The 6,246-nt window shown below is 48.8% G+C and overlaps 1 protein-coding gene across 5 annotated transcripts in view; it reads left to right on the top strand.

The window, feature by feature from the left end:
• The first annotated feature begins 2,312 nt into the window (after positions 1-2,312).
• LHFPL2 (LHFPL tetraspan subfamily member 2) overlaps positions 2,313-6,246 on the top strand; it is a 196,777-nt gene continuing 192,843 nt past the window's right edge. For all 5 annotated transcript variants that reach the window (XM_049866450.1, XM_049866466.1, XM_049866482.1 and 2 more), the window contains exons 1-2: positions 2,313-2,780; positions 6,106-6,152. The gene's annotated coding sequence lies outside the window, so the exon portion shown is untranslated. The remainder of the gene's footprint in view (positions 2,781-6,105; positions 6,153-6,246) is intronic.

The following is a 6,246-nucleotide window of genomic DNA, read 5'->3' as shown; positions in this document are numbered from 1 at the left end:
GAGAATACAGTGCTATGCCCAATGTCCATTCACCCCACATTCTTTCTCTTGGCTTAGTTTAGCTATGGAAGAGTTTATTGGAGCGGGAGGTTCTCCTCTTATTTGTACATTTTGTGCTTATGTCCTTATCTAAGCAGCCTCAAACAACTATTTTTTCCAATTCCTTCGTCACTTACCTTCATCTTTTTTATAAATGTGAAGTCCTATATTTATATTTATTAAAATATTTATTAGGAATTTAATAGCATGGCTTATAAACTCTGCTAGTATGGTTTTTGGTGTGGTTACTGTTTTCATTTTTTAGTGCTTTGGCTGCAACGTTACATAGGTTTTCAGTTGTTGGTTCCTAACCCTATTTTTCCCATAAGACTTGTTATTTCTAGAGTGATTTCATAAAATGGGAAGAACATGTATATCTTTTTATAGCTGAAATGTTGCATTTTAAACTACGCTTTCAATAAAGGCAAGAGGATCTGGCTGGAGAAGATGAAAGAGAGCTGTCTACTGCAAGATTACCAGCAGCTTCCACGGGGATACAGGCCTGTAACCTTCTGGTGGGAGGGTAGGAGACCAGTCTGGCTTGACCGCCAGGTTCTGAGGGGTGGGCAAGTGGGGTGAGACCCATTGCTGGGTGGTGTTGAATAGAAGATTTAAAAAAAGAATTCAGATTTTTCTCTAGCAAAGTACCTCAGAAAGTCTCTAGAAGGGGTAGTGGCCTGCCAGAGTGGTGTTCTCGGATCATTAACCTGTGTTGTTGTTGCGAGGTGCTGTTGAGTCAGTTGTGACTCATAGTGAACCTGTGTACAACAGAACGAAACACTGCCTGGTCCTGCGCCATCCTCACAATTGATGTTATGCTTGAGCCCATTGTTGCAGCCACTGTGTAAATCCATCTCGTTGAGGGTTTTCCTCTTTTTTGCTGACCCTCTACTTTACCAAGTTGGATGTCTTTTTCCAGGGACTGATCCCTCCTGATAACATGTCCAAAGTATGTGAGACATAGTCTCACCATCCTTGCTTCTAAGGAGCATTCTGGCTGTACTTCCTCCAAGAGAGATTTGTTCATTCTTTTGGCAGTCCATGGTGTATATTCAATATCCTTTGCCAACACCACAATCCAAAGGCATCAATTCTTTGGTCTTCCTTATTCATTGTCCGGCTTTTGTATGCATATGAGGTGGCCGAAAACACCATGGCTTGGGTCAGGTGCACCTTAGTCTTCAAGATGATGTCTTTGGTTCATTAGCCTGTCACCAAAAAAACCCAAACCCACTGCCGGCAAGTCGATTCCGACTCATAGCGAACTGTGGGCACGTGCAAATGGATGCAGGTGCAGAGTGGGTTAGAGCAGGGAACCGGTCGGTGAGCAGGCCACTGAAGTTACCAAGTCCCAGCGAGAGCCAGGGAGGTGCTTGTGGGCCTGGAAAGGACAGGGCAATCTGAGAGACATTAAAAAGAAAGAACCAATGGGAGTGGCTATTGATGATGGAGGAGAGAGGCCCAAAACTGATTGGGTCCCAGGCGACTGGTGGAGAGAAGTGATGCAGTAAAGGGGCTGAGAAGGGGGACAGGAGCAAATAAGACAGGAAAAAAAAAAGAACGTTTGCTTGGCTAAGTGCTGCGTCCTGACCTTTAAACCACAAGGAATATTGGCACCTTAGGTTTGTGGCTGTTTAACTGTGTTCTTTGCTCCCACCTCGGGCTGCAGGTGGGGGATTGGTGAGCCCCCTCTGTGGACGAGGGTGTCTTTTCAGACTGTCGGCTAAAGCGTCCACAAAATGCATCCTGAAACCGTATTTTGAGTAAAGGATACGATGTTTCAGGTCCCTAAGAATTCTATTTTCAAAAATTCTTTGTGGCTGTTAGCACTAAGTTTTCTCTAGCGAGAGACTCACAGGGCAAGAAAACTTATGCTCGGAGTCTCCTATTCGGAAGAAGACCCGGGATTGGGAGGACCGGAGTCCAGTAGTCCAGTTACCTCCAGCCCACCCTTCTGCTTTGAATTGCCTGGGATCACTGAAGGGACAAGCTCTTCGCGCTCCCGAGGCGCTTTCTCGAAACTCTCCTCAGAGGTTGCCCTGCGCAGCCCCTGGACCCGCGCAGTACTCCAGGAGGCGCCACTGCTGCCGCCCGGCGGGCGCAGTGACCGGCTCCCAGGCCCCCGGCCCCTCCTCTCGGGGGATCCCCTTTCGCCAACACCGCCCGGGCGCTGCAGGACACTCCCCTCCGGAGGCCCGGCCCCTCCGGCAGACCGCAGCCCCCCAGCTGCCCCCGCCCGCCCGCCCGCCCGCTGCGCCGGGAGAGCCCGGGCCCCTCCCCCGCCCCCTGGACGCCCAGCCGAGAGCCGGACAGAGGCTGCGGAGGCGGCGGTGGTGACTGGGCAGCCGCGGCGATGGGCCGGGTCCTGGGCCGAGCGGCTCGGCGGCGTCTTTCTTTCTCTGCCCCCGCCCCTCTTTCTCCTCCCTCAGTGCTAGCCCGGCTGCTGCACTGAGGTTGGCGCTCTCGCCTTGCCTCCTTCTCCTCCCCCACCCGTGGACCCTCTCCCCTCCCTTCCCTCGCCCCCTCCTCTCTCTGCCTCCTCCCCTATCTCCTCCCTTCTTCTTGCCCGAGTGGCCAGCGGGGCAGGAGAGAGGTGGCTGCTAAGAGGCGTAACGGAAAGCCCCGGCGTGGGGAAGGCTGGCGGTCGCAGTCGGAGGGAGACGCCGAGCCCGGCGTCCGGGGTGTTGGAGACCCAGGCCCAGCGAGCACTGTAGGAGAGGAGGACCTGCAGCCCTGGCCAGGTGGGGCCGGGCGGGAGAGGGGACCCGGTACTGGGCGCATGGGGTGCCTTTTCTGCGGCTGGCGCGGGAACTCGCTCCAGTTCCCTGGAGCCCGTGGGGAGAGGGAGGAGGGACCGTCCCCTGACCCGCCGGTGTTGGATGCTGGGAATGGGAAGGGAACTGCAGCTTCTGCTCTCCACGCCGCAGCAGAAGTGGAAAAAGTTGTGCCTGGAACAGCGTTGTCCCGGGAAGCTGCGAGAACCGAGCTCTCCCGCCACTGCTGACAGGGTTCAACCCGCGCCGACTACTGGGACCGGTGGCGCTCGGGTCCTGGGAGCAGCTCAGCGCCGGGCTCAGAGCACCTGGTACTGCGCCTGGGGGACGCCCTGTGGCCGCCCCCACCAGGCCTGGGCTGTGGCGTGTGGGTCACACAGGCCACAGACGTCAGCCGCTTCTCAGATCTGGGCTGCATTTTTGTGGGAAGCGCAGCGATTTGGGGTACGGGCTGGATGGAGGAAGGTGGGCGTGGAGCGGGGAAGACAACATCTGGGACGAGTGGGTTGAGCCCATGGGATTGGAGAAGGATTTGGGGAGACTGTGTGTTTCTGAACTTCTTTTTTTTTTAAGCACATTTTTTTCCTTCCATTCAGCCATCCTGTGTTCTCTGAACTCGGAAAAGCAAAGATTTTCTTCAAGCCCCGTTCAACTTTTCTCTTATTTCAGGAAGGTCATGATTTTTATAGAAGTCCATGAGCTGTTTCAATGGGAGTAATATGAGAATAAAGACAAAGTCTTATCCCCCACCCCCATCCTCACTCCAACCCAGGTCATTTCCTGTATTTCTCATTTTCTCTACTGCGATTGTTTGAGTGTGTTTGTGTATGTAAGTTACCATCAGTGACCCACATGTAAAAGTAGACCTTCTTTTTGAAATTGCAGAACGGCCACTGTAGACAAAAGTGTGTGTTGGAGCCAGAGAGGGAAGGGCTGGGGTTGGGAGCTGGGGATGTTAAAGCCTTGCCCCAGAGTTAAACCTGAGTAACCCAGTTTGAGAGGACATTTATGTATGATCTGCACGTTGCTTTTGCCTTATCCACTGGCCTGATAACTCCACCCGTCAGGGTTAAGAAAGCATTGTGTGCCAATTTCTTTGGTGTTGCCTTTTCTTTGTATTCCTGTTGAGTCTCTCTTACTTGATCCTTTAAAAAAACAAAAAAACTATTCTTCCTTTTTAAATTTAAGAGATAGAGAATGCATGTTAGTGGAGAGGTTGAATGTTTTAACCACATAGTGGATAAATAAAACCCAAGATTTTCCTTTCTTTTCGCTGTCATTGTGATAGGCTTGTTATTAACCTATGTCAGATATCTGATTCTGATGAAATAATATCTGAGGGGTTTAAGGTAATAACAGATAAGACACTATGTGTGATACTGTTTTTCCCCTAAGCGGTCACACAGATTGTAGACAGTGTGACTTGTGGTTTTCAAAGGGTGCAGCAAACGTTTTATACCAGGAAAAAAGACATTAAGGCAAGTCTGTTGCAGGAGATGGGGGTTGGGGAGAGGAATTCATTTATCTCTAGAGCAGTTAGGAGTAATTACATTGCTAATGAGCATTGTTGGAAGGGTCATCTTGGAATATAATTTGAGTAATGATACATGAACCAGTAATTTGTTTCTAGGAAGGAAGAAGAATCCTTGTAGAAAGAGCAAAACATTGCCTTCTGGAAGAAATAACGTATACTGTTTATGCATGTGGGTGGGTTCAGAATTGATGACGCTTTTGTGCAGAGAAAGTTTGGGCAGGGTGGGGAGAAACAGTCCATAGTAGGAGATGATAAAAAAAAAGCAATATAGAGAAAACTACCTATTTTTACAATGGCTATTGGAAACAGCTTCTCAACATTTTTACTGAAAAGAATTGACAAAGTAGAAGACCAAAATACAGGTGATCCAACTTCCAGCTGTTGAGTTCCCAGATGTGCCACTTAATTACCTGGGACCTTGGGAGAGCTAACAGATTTCTCTCAGCCTCAGTTTCTGTGTCTATAAAAGGATAACGGTAAAAGTACAAGTCAAAGAATCACCTTGAGGAGTAAATGTGCTAACTTTTGTATAGGAGTCAGGACGGTGCCTGGCACTGGGTAAGTGCTCAGAAATGTTAATGATGATTACCAAGTATTCCATAAGCCCAGGAAAGGCCATTCAAAGGGTCCCAATGCAAGGGTACCTGATTTTAGAGCGATAGACTCTAAGTTGGAGCTATAGCCATGCCCCTAGCAGCAGCATCCTTTTGGCTTATTCTGGTCAGTCTGTTCTGAGGACCCCAGTTCCAGGGAACATGTAGCACAGGCTCAGTGTGGATTCCACAGCAGGAGCACAGGTGTGACTGCCTACTTACTATGGCAGGTTTTCAGGTCCCACATTCCAACGAAGTAAATACCCAGCTATGTTTTGGGGAAAAATGAAAACTAACTGGATAAAGTGGCAGACATGGTCAGTGTCTCTCTTGGGAATCTTGAAAGTATTGTTTTACCCAGTACTTAGTGCTAAGAAAGATACAAACAGTAAGTAAGTATCTAATCTCCGGAATTTATTCCCAACAGCAACTTTTAGAGTCTGTGTTGGAGTTAACCATTGCTGTTGAAGGAGGATATGAGTTGCAATCAGCTGTACGGCAATGGTCTTTTTTAAAATAGGTTGGAGTTTATGTTGCACTGTCTAGTTTTCACTGGGCATGCAGCCTTTGACAGAGTTACAGAGCAAAGTGGACAAAAGGTTTTCCTAGCAAAACTACGATGTTTCTCAAGCAGGGGAGCTATGCTATGTATTCCTTATTATTTTGAGGGAAAGCTTATGTGTTCATTCATTCACTCATTCGTTCATCCTGTCATTCAGCAGATACTTATGGATCCTCTGCCAGGGGCCAGCCTCTATTCTGGGCTCTGCTAACACAGCAAGAACAAGAGCAGGCCTCTTCTCTCACGGAGCATATATTCTAGTGGGAGAGACCAACCTTGGCAAACTCTGTATGCCAAATACCTCTGTCTCCATAATCCTGGAAGCTCCCTTTTTAATTCAGAACAGCCTATGCTGGGAAGGCAGTACACTGGGTGTGCTTCTCTTCCACAAGCCAGCCTAATGGGAGGGAAGCCATCTGGCTGAGAGTAGAGGCAGGAGCCAGCCTCCCATTGTCCTCCTGTGGGTCCTCCATACAGTAAGGGAGAAGGGGGAGCTTGTTTCTGTATTTTGTAAAAGTATATGTCCAGTTGATTGCATAGTGGTTCAGTAGAACTGCCAGCCAATTTCCATAAAAACAAACTGTTTTTTTTTTTTTTTTCCAGAAGCGAGACTTCTCAGCCTTAAAGAAAGAAAGAAAGAAGAGTCAGAGGTAGGATCTGTTCATTAGCTTATAAAACCCTGATCATGTCCAGGGAAGAGTCTGGTACTTGAAACACTCGACTCCCTTGTGTAGAAGATGTGAG

The sequence above is a fragment of the Elephas maximus genome, chromosome 2 (genome assembly GCF_024166365.1).
Source record: "Elephas maximus indicus isolate mEleMax1 chromosome 2, mEleMax1 primary haplotype, whole genome shotgun sequence".
Classification (NCBI taxonomy): Eukaryota; Metazoa; Chordata; class Mammalia; order Proboscidea; family Elephantidae; genus Elephas; species Elephas maximus.
The sequence above is the reverse complement of the archived record's forward strand: the minus strand, read 5'-3'. Positions and strand labels throughout refer to the sequence as shown.